General features: G+C 31.8%; 2 long non-coding RNA genes across 4 annotated transcripts in view; one reads left to right on the top strand and one right to left on the bottom strand.

Annotated features, from left to right (window-relative positions):
* Positions 1-15,772, bottom strand: part of LOC116281280 (uncharacterized) — a 209,747-nt gene that overhangs the window by 55,852 nt on the left and 138,123 nt on the right. The gene's annotated exons all lie outside the window — the stretch shown is intronic.
* On the top strand, positions 679-1,462 carry LOC140696333 (uncharacterized). The gene is made up of 2 exons (XR_012072521.1): positions 679-1,270; positions 1,351-1,462. It is a non-coding gene; the product is annotated as an uncharacterized lncRNA (long non-coding RNA).

The following is a 15,772-nucleotide window of genomic DNA, read 5'->3' as shown; positions in this document are numbered from 1 at the left end:
CTTTATTTATTAAACAGATCAAGGAATGAGTCCTGATCTTATTTCATGAATTAGTACAAAGAAATAATTACAACATTCTCATCCATAATGGCATTTAAAGATGAATCTTTTCTCACTGTTTTTAGTCCCTCCCTGTCTAAAGAAAGAAAAAGAAAGACAGAAAGACAGGAAGGAAGGAAGGAAGGAAGGAAGGAAGGAAGGAAGGAAGGAAGGAAGGAAGGAAGGAAGGGAGAAAGAAAGGAAGGAAGGAAGGAAGGAAGGAAGGAAGAGAAAGAAAGAAAGAAAGAAAGAAAGAAGGAAAGAAAGAAAGGGAGAGGAAGAAGGAAAGAAAGAAAGGGAGAGAAAAAACAAAACAAAACAAAAAACAACTTGGATTTTACAGATTAACTTCCAAAATGAAGTAATAGACATGAGGACAAAATGGATGAGATTGCTTGGGATCCTCAATGACCAAGATTCATATTCTTTCTCTCTCTCTCTCTCTCTCTCTCTATTTCACATAAAGGGCACCCAGGAATAATTCTGCTATATTTCAAAGCAAAACTGCACTATAAGATTTCAGTGGGATCCTATACTTGTAGATTGTGACAGACATTCATTGTGCAAGTTATCATAACTGGAATGGAATGCTGTTAGCTAAGAAAACATGTTGACATCATAGTTCAGAATTATGGAGCACTTACCTGTCTCTAAAATCTACTAACTGATTGGAGTCTTAATGTGGATACAGAAGCAATCTATCAGGCTCTGCCTCCTCCCTCCATAGCTCTGGAATCCTGAAAATCCTGGTTACTTGCTCAGCTTGACTCTGACACCAAGGACATTTCTGATCTTAGCCAGGAAGAATTTAAGATGTTTAGTTCAAACAAATGAAAATCACTATGATGAAATCATCCTTGCTGTTAGTCATTCACTCTTTTATTAAACAATTTATAGAGACTGTGCCTGAGACTGCTAGGAGCTGGAGGTACAGACATGACTGACACAGAAGAACAACATGCACTGATAGACAGGGCCAGTGTAAAAAGAGAACTCTGGCTGAAATATGAAGATTTCATTAGGCAAGACAAAAGAAGGAGGAAGACCAACTACGAGGTCATAGCAGTATTCCAAATGAGACTGGTGCCCTAGGAGATGGACATAAAGAAAAGATTGTGAGAAGGAGCCTATCAGACAGGATCGGCTAGATTTGATGACTTTAAAAATAGGGATAAGGGTGAGCGAGTAATCAAGAATGACTTTGGGTTTCTCATCTAGACCTTTCCTTAGTGTAAGTATTAGCTTTCAAACCTGGGTGCCTGATGCCCAAGTGCTTTTCTTGATAATTTGCCCCGTATTTTGTTCCTTTAGGAGTCGGCTGAAAGATGTCCTGAGGAAGCCCACCAACCTGCTAACACAGACATTCACTTATTGCCTGTTCCTGGATTCCCCATTACCTGTCTATTAAAGCATTCTATTTCCATTTTTTTTTTGACGTTGAGTGACTGCTTTGACTACTATACTTATATAGTAAATATAATTATTATTAGCTTTCTCTTACTCCTTGTATTTTATTTGTTTTATACTACTTCATTAAAAAATTAAGGGTAACTTTCAAATACCTACAGTTAAACTGCTGGACATTAGAATGAAGGGAAAATGACTGGCATATAGCAATGCACTATTCTTTGCTTATTAAAAAAAAAAACAAAGACACCCTCTATAAGGATTTGGAAGATCAACATTCTATATTATTCAATCATTTTTTATTCAACAAATATTCATTGTATATCTATTGTGTACTAGCCCTGAACTAAAGGTACATTATGATAACTGAATATGATAGATCTTCAGCTGCCAAGCCTTAAGCTCCTCAAATTATTTAACTTTAAAATTTTATAACTGATTTTTACTTGTATGCCTCTCCCTTTTTTTTTTCCTTTCTCTCTCTTTTATTTATTTAAAATTTTTTTCTCACTAGTTAACAGTTCAATAAAATTCTATACATAAGACATAGTTTAGAAAGCTGGTCTAGTCATACTGCTTGGATATATACATTTTACAGATTAACTGAAGTGACTGTAGTGCTAAATTTTTGTGAGTATATTGAGGAGCCAAACCTAAAGCCCACTTTTATTATGAGATGGGCTTTAAGTACTGAGTACTGTCAGGCGACATGGACTTAAGCCTAGAGTATACAGCTTAATATGTTCATTCATGGAGGAAGTTTAGCTCTAGGTTCAAGTTTATTCCATACTATTCTACCTCACCATAAACCAAGATAACATACAACCACTGACAGCTCCAATAGATTCAAACATTATGTATATTTATGGTAACATTTGAATGTAACCATAACTAATGCTTTATTTCAATAGAAATAAGACACATGTATTTAGTATACATAGTTTGAAATCAAGGTATGGTATTCAAAATGACTTATATTAACATGGATATTTCTTGGGCTTTTAGATTAAAATTACCTATATATGAATATGTGCATATCCTTTATGCATATCAGGAAGCTAAAATTTAAATATTTTATTTTCATTTCTTGGTAGAAAAGCCAATTGTGATCTAAATTTTCTTCTGAATTATTTGTGACATTGTTTTCTCCATTAAAGAAATGAAAGTTCAAGTACACTCTAAGAATAAATGACATCATTATTTTTCTTAATGGATAAACATTCATTTTAATGTCAGGAGTAAAGTATTAATGCCTCAGGAAAATATTTTCACATATTAAGCATATGAAATATTTTAGAATAGGTTTGCAAACCATTTAAAGGGTTTGAATAAAACATTCATTCAGTTTACCAAAAGGCAGTTTTTAAGAAGTTCAATCTGAATTTAAAAAATTACATTAGTACTGTTCAGACCCACAGTTAACTGAAATTATATGAAATAATTTAAAACTTCAGGATTAAAAATTTTGTTGTGAACTAATATTTGTAGTAGAAAACTACATGTACATATAAACATAAATTAATAATTGTTCTTCACAAGAAATATAAAAGTTCTTATATGATACATAGAGGGCTTAGTAACAAACACTTCAGAAGGTAACCTTTAATTTTGTCAGTTCTGAAGTATTTGTCAAAACATATTCTTAAGTATATTAAACTTAAGAAACATCTTTTGGAAGATACTGTTTCAGATATTTCAGTATTTAAAAGTAGTTAAAATGTATTTGTAGATTCCCATTTTATTTATGTCTTTAATACCAATGCATATGATAATTTAGTAGCTATATGTTTAAAGCAATAGTGATATGATCATAATAGCAAGCAAATAGAGTTTATATATAGTTTCAGAAGTCAGATGTTTTTGAACCAATGCAAATTCATATTACAGACATATGTGATTTCCCAACTGAGAAGCAGTCTGCCACAAACTGCTTGGAATTGCAGAGTACTGTGAATCTTAACTCTGCAATTTTGAGACAAGTTGTGTAACTTGTTCCTGGCTTATATACTTAAAAAAAACTCAATAAATAGTTCTGGTAGATTGACTAAACAAATAAGCAAGCCTCTCTCAGAGTCTATAACGTGTTTTGCAAGATACTCAGGCAGCCAATCATTAAGTGAAATACAGTTGTTTCCAATTGTTATCATTTGTAATATTATTTCCATTACTACTGATCAGACATTATTGTGTCTATGGCTTCTAAATAATATTTGATATGATCAGCTATCATCAGGCCTGTCAGTTGACTGAGCAATGATGAAAATGGCTTACTCAAAATTTTTCCTTGTAATAGCTACACGATTGCAACAATAGTACATTTCTAAAATAAAATAAAATAAAATAAAATAAAATAACAAAGATAGAATTTGAACTGTTCCATGAAGAAGTTCAAAATGACTTACTTTTTTATATTCTAATAGAATATCTTAGCACTGAAATTCTATTATTGTTTGTCTAGTATAAAACCAGCTTAAGAGTTTGTATTAACAGTATTTGTAAACAAGTTTAATGTATTATTTTAATATATTAGCATAAAATAACAAAAAATTAGGAAAAATAATCTGGGATAGATCTGTAAGAAAATAAACATTGCTGCAAAAAAAGTAAAAAAGAAAAAGAAAGCAAAGGCTATAGTTTCTAGTAGCTTTAACTATATAAGACATACATAATTTTTTCCCCAGAGTGACATTTTAAAATTAAATGTAATTATATTTATAATTTTCACTTATAAAAGGGTAACAACACTGGAATAAAAAATACATATAAAATGCAAATATATGTATATATATAAACTATATAATATGGCATCAGGTCTATTAAAAATATTGATAATGGAAACATTAATCTAATTGTAACATACTGTTAAGTAAAACAATGTGCCCAAGAAATGCTATGAAACAATGATAACTAGTCTTGAAATAAAAAATTATTGATAAAAATCATTTAATTTTTTTCTGTAATATTATAATATAGATCAAGGATTGGCAAACCACTGCCCACAAGCCAGATCTGGTCCATCATCTGTTTTATAAATAAAGTTTTATTGAAACAAAGCCATATTCATTCCTTTACACGTGGTCTGTGGCCACTTTTGTGCTATAATGTGCTTAAATAGTTATGATAGAGACCATATGGCCTACAAAACTTAAAATATTTACTACCTGGCATTTTATAGAAAAAGTTTGCTGACTCCTCATATAGATCATTGTTATAGATAGTCTATTGTTACTAACAAGGTCTTTTTAAATGGTATTTCACATGATTCTTCATTTCAGATGAATATTTGAAAAAAATCATATTACTCTAGGAATCTCCAAAGATTCAAATTCCTAACAATGAAGATAAAAGTTCTATTTCAAAATGTTCTCTGACACTTTAAAAATTCTAAAATTAAATAGGTTTTTAAAGTACCATTTTAACGAAGTATTCGATTTAATTAGTTTTATATATCTCCGAATTACCACAAGGGAATTCAAACTCTATAACTGTTCTTTGTGAAATGAACTTGGCATATTCATGGACCTATGCAAAAAAATGAAATAGTCTATATATCACTGTTTAGTTTATCATTCTGCTTACTGACAAATTTTTTAATTTAAAAATTATTTACAACAAAATATTTTTCTCATATACATATAATTATCTGCATCTTTATATTTATTTACACACATGTGCACTGGTTTGCACCTTTGCTGGCAAACCAAAGAAATGATATGATTAGAATAAGTGTATGATTTTATAAATCAGTCCCAATAAGTCTCAAATTTTTTTCTGATTTTGTAAATTAGCAATTCTTAGTTCCTAGGAAGCCATAAGCTGTTTTCATTTCAAGGATGTCACTTTCTGTTCTGCTATAGAGATATCTTTGTAAAGAGTATACTTTCTGATGATATGGAGATTAAAACTTGTGTGAGAGTCACTCAAGTAGTTATTATTTAATTTAAATCTAACTTCTGCATAATTACATCATAATACAGCTTCCATTCGGCTGCTTAATATTTTTGATATCATATAATCTCAAGGTAATCGCTAACCTAAGAGCAACCTCTGTTGGCAAACAGAGGCTGAGCTACAAGCATTTTTACGGTAGCTTTATAATGTCATTTGACCATATCAAATTAAAAACTATATTCTGAGGAAGGTTTTGACTTTTAACATTTAAGTATTTTGGGGGGAAGCTTTTTAACAGTAACATCTAACATATACATTTAACATTATATACAGCAGTGTGACAAATTGTGTATTTTTATTTGTTTTAGAAGTAAACAATTCAGAAGACTTTTGTTGAAAGTTTGATTCTTTGTGGCCTGAGGGTCACTCAGGAAGGATAGTTAAATTGTAAGAGTAGCTTTTAAAAATATTTCTCAGTTTCCCAACTACATATCTATATATGACCAGATTATCTTCACATACTTCTATAAAAACAACATATCACAACAGACTGCATGCAGAAAAAGATACGATAATCCAGCACTGTTTTATTAAGGCAAATAGTAGAGACATACAAAAATTTAACAGTGTAACACAACACAGCCACACTTTAATATTTCTGCCTAGAAAATGCAGTTATTTTTCTTAAAAAAATCATTTATTGTAGCTTATAATGGGTATACTGTTATAATTTTAGTTAATAGAGAAATATTTTAAAATTATGTGGCAAATACTGATAGCTATAACCAATACAAATATTCATTAGGTTACACAATTTTTTAAGTTTGTAAAAGGGCCCTGAAACCCAAAATATGAGAACTATAGGCCTAATACGCACTAGATAATAGCCTAAGGATTTTGCAGGTACTGTTCCATTAATCCTCAAAACAATCCTGTGAGTGAGTAAGTATTATTTTCATTATTTGTAGATGAAATGGAGGTATAGAAATCTGCCAGAGGTCACATAGCTAAAATTGAATAAAGCCAATAATTGAACAACAGGTCCTATGCTGTTTACATTATACTAACTCCATGATTTTGATAATGAAGTTTCCTGTAAAGGGCTTACCTGATGGTTTAAATCCTCCATTGAATAGCACTGTATCACAAATAGAATAAGCAACAAAACAAAAATACCTGAGTCTGACTCCCGATTCTACCACAAACTCCTTTGAGATTCAGTAGGTTAAGAAAATGAGCAAATTAATAATGCTCATGGTTCTTGTAACAAGAAAATTAAATAAAACGTATAAAATTTTCATACAAATGTAAAGCATGCTAAAGTTATTACTGCCTTTGCTTTATGTCCCAACTGAAGGCACTCCTCTCCACAAAGCATTCTTAACTATCACATACCTCCATGTCTGTGGCCTTCCTAAAGAATTATTACACTTCTTAATGCACTAATTTAATAATTCACTCTCCTTTACTGTGTCTCCTACATCCCTCCTTAAGTTATAGGATCTACTTCACAAGGAATCTCATATATAAATGCATCCTCAGCTTCTTACCTAAGTCCCTATTGCCAGTAAGCATCCAGTAAATATTTTCTTAAGAAATCAATGATTACATTTATCAATCAGGTTTAAGATTAGTGCACTCCAAACCTTATGGGACTGACCTAGCTTTTATTTAAGGTGAGAGCCAGTAATGATATTCTTATTTAGTTAAAAATCACAGGTAGGACAAATTTTAGAAGGGTGTTCACCTACCAAGGAACATTAAGGAGACAAAAATGAAACCACAGTTGTTGTTTTTTAATTTTAAACTGTTTATGAGCCACACCTATAACGATGTACTATGAAGATCTATATATGCATATTTTCCTGTTTTCATTCAAAGGCTCTTTTACGCAGAGGTTGTAAATATTTTGTGCATTGCCTTTGAACTGTATGAACCTTGATGAGTTGGTCTCTAACGCTCCCAAAGGCATCACAAAAGTTGTACTGGATCTCTGGATGCCAAAGAGATGACACTTAAGGGGTGAAAAACATACACTGAATGAACTGATTTCTTCACAAACTCTATACCTCCAATGTCAGTTTCTAGTAAATTCAAGTGCTCCCTCTTCTCCATTCAGGTGGAGATTCTTCCATTCAAACAGCCAATTTTTCCTTCCTTTTTGATAGAATGCTGTGCCGTGTCTGCCACTATCACCACCCTCCTTTCCTGCTAGAATGTTTATACAATTTATTTTTAAAAACTGTTCAAATTGAGATAAACACACAAGTTTTTCTCTTGGGTCCATGTCCTTTTCCTTCTTTCCTTATAGCCCAGCAGAGCCCAGATTTAACGCCCATGATTACCTGATGATTCCTGTAGGTTCGCTGTAAGACTTGCTTATTCCTTGAGCTTCCTATAAACACTTAATGTTTGGGTCTACATTCAAGAACACCACATCTTTGTTACATTGTAAAATGTTTGAGTATATATTTTTAAAAATAAATTTAGGTAAGTCTTATTATTGACTATTTCCTAATTATGTTCTAAAAAAGTCAAAAATATCCAATTAATTCAAAATAATCACTTTTTTTTAGCCGCACATTCCTTTGTAAGTCTTAACTGCTTCTAAATAACATCAGCCCTCTTTCACTGGAACATTTAGCTGTTCATCTTCAGTTCACTGATGCATCAGGGTGTCGTTTCTGATAAAATATCAGTTCACTTACTGTATCAAAATAAAATTATTGTGCAGTAATTTAATGACATAGCTCTTCCCTTTGATGAGCTAAAAAAAAATCTCATTAACAGTTTCACAAATTACCACAATAACTTATGCTGACATGATCATTTATTCTCATTTATGAATATATCTGGTTGACAAGCCTAATGAAATATTACAGGGAATTCCCAGCCTATGATATGGATCAGGCATCATTAGAGAATCTCAAAATAAGGATAATTGAAGCATGAACACTTCATTATAAAGGTGTAATATCAGGTTCCATCAAATTTTACACTAAAACTGTACTTATTAGCTGACACTTGTCCATGGTACAATGTGGAGATGTTCTTACTTCCCACTCAACAAGAACCACAGTCATCTCGACCATCTGCCTGATGCTTCGTGAGAGAAAACAATTATGTAATGTTGAAGTTTCCCTTGCCTTTAGAATATTATTTTGTGATTTTTTTGCTTGTTAATTATGATAGGCCAGTCTCAATGATTATTTTATATAAAAATTTTTAATGAACAAAATTATTTTGAAGTTATCCAAATGCAGTTTATAAAAAAATAGTAGAAATTATTTAAAATTTCTATGAAAAGACTAGGAACAAAAAGTTATACTTCAATCTTTGAGGTTTTAAAAATTGTTTTAATTGTTTAAGGAAACAAAAGTGAACTTTTAAGACATAATTTAGAATATGTATTTTTATTTAATTAAATATTTGTGTAAATGGCATTAATTAAATGTTATACAAAGACTGATAAAACAGGAATATCCTTTCCTTTAAGAGATTATAGTCTAATACATTTTGAATATATCCATAGAAAGATTTATATTTACAAATAACCAAATTTGCTTCCACATCCTTAATGTATCTCTTCTTCTGACATCAAAATATGTTTTATTCTCTCCTTTACAAATTGTTTTAGAATCATGAAAGACAGTGTGCATGATCATCTATGGTAACATTATTTTGTATAGCTTCAGACATACTTTTTGTTTTTATGGTGTAAAAAGCACATTGCAATGTGGACAGTATCCTATACTATACTATACTATATATTCATAACGGTGCTTTGGCAGTATTGGGTTGAAATGTTCAAAGATTATGCATCTAAATTTACTCATCAATTTCCTTTTTATTCACTGCCTTTCATTACATAATTAAAATATTAAATTAATATCAATTACAATTACTATTCATTAAGAAGAAACATTAACTGAAGAACCTCTATTAAGAGCATAGCTCATACAGTTCTTTACTACCCCTTCCATGTTACCTCTGACTATGCTCCTCCACTCTGTACATATTAGTTACACTGGTTCTTCTTCAATTTCTCAAGCCACCAAGCTCATTCTTGTTGTTTTGGGCCCCTCCTGTGCCTAGAACTCTTTTCTCCCAGAACTTCATGGCGCTAACATTCTCATCAATCAGTTTGTTGCTTAAGGATCACATTCTCAGATATGTTTTTCCTGAACAGTTTCTTTAATTTAGACCAAATCCAAACTCTCTTTTTATTACATTATTCTGTTTTATTTTTTATCACAACCTGAAATGAATTAAATTTTCTACATATTTGCAGTCCTCTCCTCTCACAAAAAGAAAAAAAAAGAAAGAATAAAAACAATATTAAAACATGATCCTTGTTTGTTTCCCTCATCAGCATTATATCACAGAATAGTACCTGACTTCTAGTAGGTCTTAATAAGAAAATAAAAAAAATAAGAAGAAGATACTTATTGAATGAGTGAATGAATAAATGAAGGATTATATAGCCTGGCATCTAAAGCACATATTCTAGAGCAAAGGGAAGATTACTAATAAAAGTTGATAAAATTGTTAAATGTTATAGCAAACATTTTTTTACCTGTCATAGAAACATAAAGAAGGAAACAATGTCTGGCAATGGAAACTTAGATAAGCTCCACAAATGCATTAAATGCATAAGCTACACCTTAATAAAGGGATGATTACGTAATTTTTATCCGTACCAGAATAGAGCAAAAGGGGACAACAGGCATAAACTGAAAAACAACAGATTGTGGGTGTGTGTGGAACAAGGCAGAGAAACTGAATAGGGGGAATATTTTGGCATAACATGGTGTCAAATTATAAAGTGCATACAAAAGAATATAGATTTTATCCTACAGGTAAAAGGTTCTGTTAAAGACAGGGTATGGCAAGATGACATCTGTGTTTTTAAGATGCAGCTCAAACATTCAACATCTTTGCAGAACTTCCCTAAATTTCTATAAGCTTGCTTGAGGGTGGAAAGAATGTAGCTGAGTAGAAAGGGTTAAGATTTGAGAAATGAGATAAGGATGTGCTAGTGAGGCCACCCTTCTGCACAGCAAAATAATGCCTGCGCAGGTCTTCATCTACATCCAGGAGTCTTCAGATTGTGTTCAGAGCCGAGTTAAGATAAAGATGTGGAATTTCAGAGTTGCTTGGGAAAGGATGCAGAAGGAAGTGTCTTGAAGTTGAAATAAATGAGATAACACTGAAGACATCTCTTTTTAAGAAATAAAATGCAAAAAAATCCCACAAACTATTTCAATAGAAAGTAAGTATGAGAACACATAGAAACCCAGAGTGTGTTCATCTGTTTTAGACTTTCTCTGACAACAGCCAAACTAATTGGGTACATTGACACAATAAGTATCCAATATATTCGTATAGAACAATGAATATATGATGTTATTGGCCATTTCCAATATGGAACAAAACAAAACAAGCAAAACCAAAAGTAAGTCCTCTGCATTTTTAGTTAAAGTGATGAAAGAAGTGTAAATCTGACTTAGAGCTTTGCAAATTTCATGTTCTAGTTTAAACATCTTTTACTTAAAATTTCACTGGAATTAGTGCCTAAATGCTACTAACAAGATAGATTTTCTTGTAAGAATTTAGGATAGCTAAGCAAGAGAAGAATAAAAAAGAAAATATAAAGAGCATATTGGACTGTGTGCATTAGGTTGGGAAAGCAAGGCTCTCTATCACGGTATTTCATACCCCTAAGGAATGTTAGACTCTTTACAGGCTGGATATAAAGTGGTTCTTTCTCGTTCTGTTAAAATGCAGAGTTATTCTGTTCTGTGCAAATAACTTTTTGCAATAATGGCTTTACAAGTGGAAGTGAAGAATAATTTATCTAATTGAAACTTAAAATGCTATAGATAGGCAGAAAGTAATTACCTATGTTACAAAGTACCCAGGTTCCTGAGAATAACATCCATATTTTTATGAAAAGTGCTATGAAATTATTCAAGACCATGAGCATCAGGACACCCATTTACATCTTATCTGCACCTCTCAGAGTTTTACGGGATGCATAAATAAGAGTAGAGTAAATAAGAACAGCAAGATAATCCTCCTATTAAATTCAGCACTGGTGAGATCCTACTGTGTTTCTACTTTCCCACTTCAGAGCTTAAGAAGAATGAAGAACATTCAGGAGAGAGAAAGAAAAATAATTGAAGGGTTAAAAAATGAGAATTCTAAGGAAGGTTTCAAAGATTCACATTATTACTTAGGTTAGAGAAGAGCTGATTGAAAGGTCATTATTAATGGTCTTCAATGAAGAGCTATTCTACAGATTGTGACGACCAGCTCTTTTTTGGTTTTGTTCAAAACATTTCAGAAAAAAAATGAATTCTAATAGCAAAACAAAGGGAGAAAGAAGCTTTTGACAACGGAAAAGGCTGTTCAACACTAAATGGTTTCCCAAGGGATTTCAGAACATTGTAAATGTGGAATTTAAAAAAAAATAGAATTTTAAATATATGAGGCTTTGAGGTCAAAGGAAGGACAAGATGACCTTTTAAGATGATTTCCATGACTGAAATTCAAAGTCTGTATTACAGAAGAAGACAGGATGTCCATTATTCACTAAGACAGATTGTGTAGATAGGGGAAGCAAAAGTAAGTACAAACGCAGACAAATGTGGCATCTCTTCTTGAAGATATTTACCTAATTTGATTGTACAAAGGTTTTCTTCATATGAGAATGAAGGAAACACTTCTACTTGACATACACATACACATGCACACATCTGTATACATATGCATACTCTTCAAAAAAAAGAGAAAATAATTGTTTCCCACAATGAGAATTTTTCCTCTCAAGATGAGCTCCTGCCTGATTCATATGAGATGGAATCTTCTACATTGTATTAATGCAGAAATAAAGAGGAAAATTTTGTAGAACTGCTGACTTAATCCTTTGGTGGCAGTGTGGAAAAGTTTTGGATTGAGAATATAGAACAAGTTTGTAAACTTTAGTGTGCACAGAAATCATCCACAGATTTGTTTAAAATGCACATCCATGACACAAGCCTTCAGAGATTCTGAGTCAGCTGGTCTTAGGTGGACCTGGGAATCTGCATTTCCAGTAACAGCTCAGGTAATTCTGATACAGGTTTCTGAGGGCTACAATGGTCTAGAAACTTTGATTCTGGTTCTTGTATACAATTATTCAATATTTTTGTTCTAATAACAATACATAGTTAAGTTGGAGATAAAGTTATAAAGTCACCATAGAAAAATCATGTGTAATCAAAATCATCCTTGAAGCTCCCATAAATCACCCATAAATTACAGTATGATGGTGTGGGGTATAAAATCTTAAATAGTAGTGTAAACACACCCTATGGCCTAAGATGTACCTAGATAGACCAAGGCATATTAATTATTTGTCAATTCCATTTGTCAAAGCATTACTATTCACACCAGACTGCCACTAAGATTTAATAATTTCTAACTGTGAATATGGAATCAGTAGATAATTCCAAAATGACTATGCTTGTCAACAAATTTTAATATTGACCCTATGTAACCATACGTTAATAGTGCTAAATGTAGTTGCAAGGATTAAATGAGATAGTAAAAGTGGAAGTACCTAATCCGGGGTTGGGTGCATTGAAGATGCTCAATAAGTTTTTTGTCTAAATCTGAAATTAAAATTTTCTGTTACCACAACAGCTCTTTTTTCTCTTTGAAAAGCTGTGGAGAAGTACTTGGCAACTAGATTATCAATACTCCAACTTGTGTTCCCTAAGATAATTTCCCCATTTCCATTAGCTCTTTAATGCAAAAAGGACTGGTCTCATGACATTTTGGGGTCTTACCACAGAGTTAGATTATAAAAGCAGTTGATAAATTAAATGCTGTTTGATATTACTTGTCTGTATTACCATTTGGTTTGAGTCTGAGTTTTCTGTTAGATGGTTTGTACTATATGGATTCAAAATTTTATTCCCAGCTTTAAATTTTCATGCTTCTATATTGTTTTTACATTCCTTTTTGTTTTTGTTTTCTCCCAGGATACAAACTCCAGGTGACCGCTTATAGTGCCCTCTCAGGCAATTCACTTCCTCATTCTGAACCAGATATCAAAAGGTAGTTCAGAAAAGTGGTTAAACTCATGGTTATGAAAATCATTCATCCTTGGATTCGAAACTGGCTCTGACATTTAGTAATTGTGTAAGCATTTATTAAAATTTCCAAACTTATTTTTCTTGGTTTAAATGGGTAAAATAGTACATACCCTTCACAGGTTTTGAAAAAATCAAATACTGCATATAAAGAACTTACTATGATGCCTGGCATAAAGTAAGCACTGACAAAGTGACAGATGTTAGTTTAGCTGTCCTCATACTGAAATGGTCATTATCACCGCTCCTAAACCTGCCTTCTTTCTAAATTTTGTTTACATAAAAATAAAAAACAAATACTGAAAAATTGTGAAAAATAACTACAAGAGTGGAATGTCAGCAATTCATTAATTAGGATCTTGTTTATACTTGTTAACAACAAAGCTCATCTAAGTAAACAAAGGCCTCTCAAATATTAAGATAAATTATGCTTGAATATTACAAATATTTGAAATGCACATATCACATTTTTCCTATAGAAAGCAGGTTTTAGAGAAGCATTCATCTTCTGTTTATAGGTGATCATCTCTCTTAAAGTAATTTCACATAAGAAATAAATTTGATAATAGCCTGACCCTACCCTTACATTAGCCCTGTTCCTAAGGAAATAAATTTGGTCATTTGCATTAATAATAACATGGCCTTCCTAGCATAAATTATAATGGAACTCAAGCAGAGAAACAATACAAGCCAGTAGCATTCTGAATTTTCTTTTCTGGTTGATCAAGTAATGACTTTTTTTTTAAATTTTGAAGTTTATTACAAAAGAATAAGATGTTCTCCCAAGTTTGGAGGGCAAAATATTTTTACAACTTAGTTTAAAATTCAAAGATTGCATTTGCAACAAAGAAAATTTAAGAAAACACTTCAGGGGAGAGGGTAATTAGCTCAGTGGTAGATTGCCTGCTTAGTATGCATCAGGTCATAGGTTCAATCCCCAGTACCTTCATTTAATGAAAAAAAAAAAAAAAAGAAAACACTTCGGAATTTTATTAAGTATATTATATAATTTCTAATGCTTATTTCACATAAACAATGATAAATAAACCCTATTATTCATTCTCATTAAGAAAAGGGGTTTTCAATTTTCATATATCTGGTTGCTATAAAGTTTTCATATATGTATATGTGACTTACCTAGTTTCATAGAATTAGCATACATCAATATATACTAAATCTAATTTGAGTACTACTTAATCACTAAAGCTTTAGAAAGCAATTCAAGATATTCTAGTGCTCTGGGTTATTAAAAAATCAGTAATAATTGTAACTAGGAATTTCTATTTAATAGAATCCTAAGGAGTACTGTTCATAAGTCTACTTCTTCAACTTTTTCAATTTACTCAATTTTCCTTTTTTTCAGTCAATATTCTAAACTCATTAATTCCAGTCTCAGTAAATCCAGTCTCCAATTCTTTCCATTCCCTCTTTAACATTTCCATCAGGCTTTCTTCAAGGTCTCTTTTCATTCCTACTATAAGCACATGAAAGAGTCAATTTTAAACAAATCAAAGAAAAGAGGGAAGAAAAGCTTTTAATTTTCTTTCTCTTCCTCTGCTCACTGGTTTTCTAGCAGTGACAAAACTCTTCCAGACATGATATATGCCCATTATTTCCTCATACCATCAACCCATCTATTATCTTTTCAATGCTTGAAATCTGGTTGCCTTTCCAGAATCTTCTTTCTCAAAAGTTTCTATTCTTATTGCTGGTTTAATCTGCCAAAAGCACTGCTATTGTTTCTTGTCCACTAATCTGCAATAGTGTCCTGTTGCTCATTGCATCAAGTGCAAACTTTTCAGTCTCGCTTTCAAGAGCTGCCATGATCTAATTTAACCTATCCTATCCAAGGCTGGATGAGCAGTTATTCTCTAGTATACATGCACAGTTAGAGTCAAGCCAGTATTTTCACCATCCCCTCTGCACATAATATTTCTTTCTTAAACTTTCCCTTTCTTAATGTTCCTTCTCTCTTGAATATTCTTTACCAATTTATATCTAGATTTCCTTCCTGACCAGAATGATGTATCATCATCTTCAAGGACATCACCATTTACTCAAGTTCTCACTTATATTTTATCTCTTGAATTTACTCAGCATTAAGTTGCTACCTGTTTTACTTTAATAGCAATTAACTCCTAATTATTTCTTTAATCAAATTGTGGAAATAATTATTTTTTTACCCTTTGTTTCATTCTTTCTTTTATCTAAATGAACCCTAAGCTCCACATGGTGGAAGAAACAACTCTGTTGGCCTCAGTCTATATACATTAGGGCCATCATTCATATAGATAAAG

This window comes from Vicugna pacos, chromosome 1 (genome assembly GCF_048564905.1).
Source record: "Vicugna pacos chromosome 1, VicPac4, whole genome shotgun sequence".
NCBI classification, from domain to species: domain Eukaryota; kingdom Metazoa; phylum Chordata; class Mammalia; order Artiodactyla; family Camelidae; genus Vicugna; species Vicugna pacos.
Note: the sequence above shows the minus strand (reverse complement) of the source record. Positions and strands in the feature narration are given on the sequence as shown.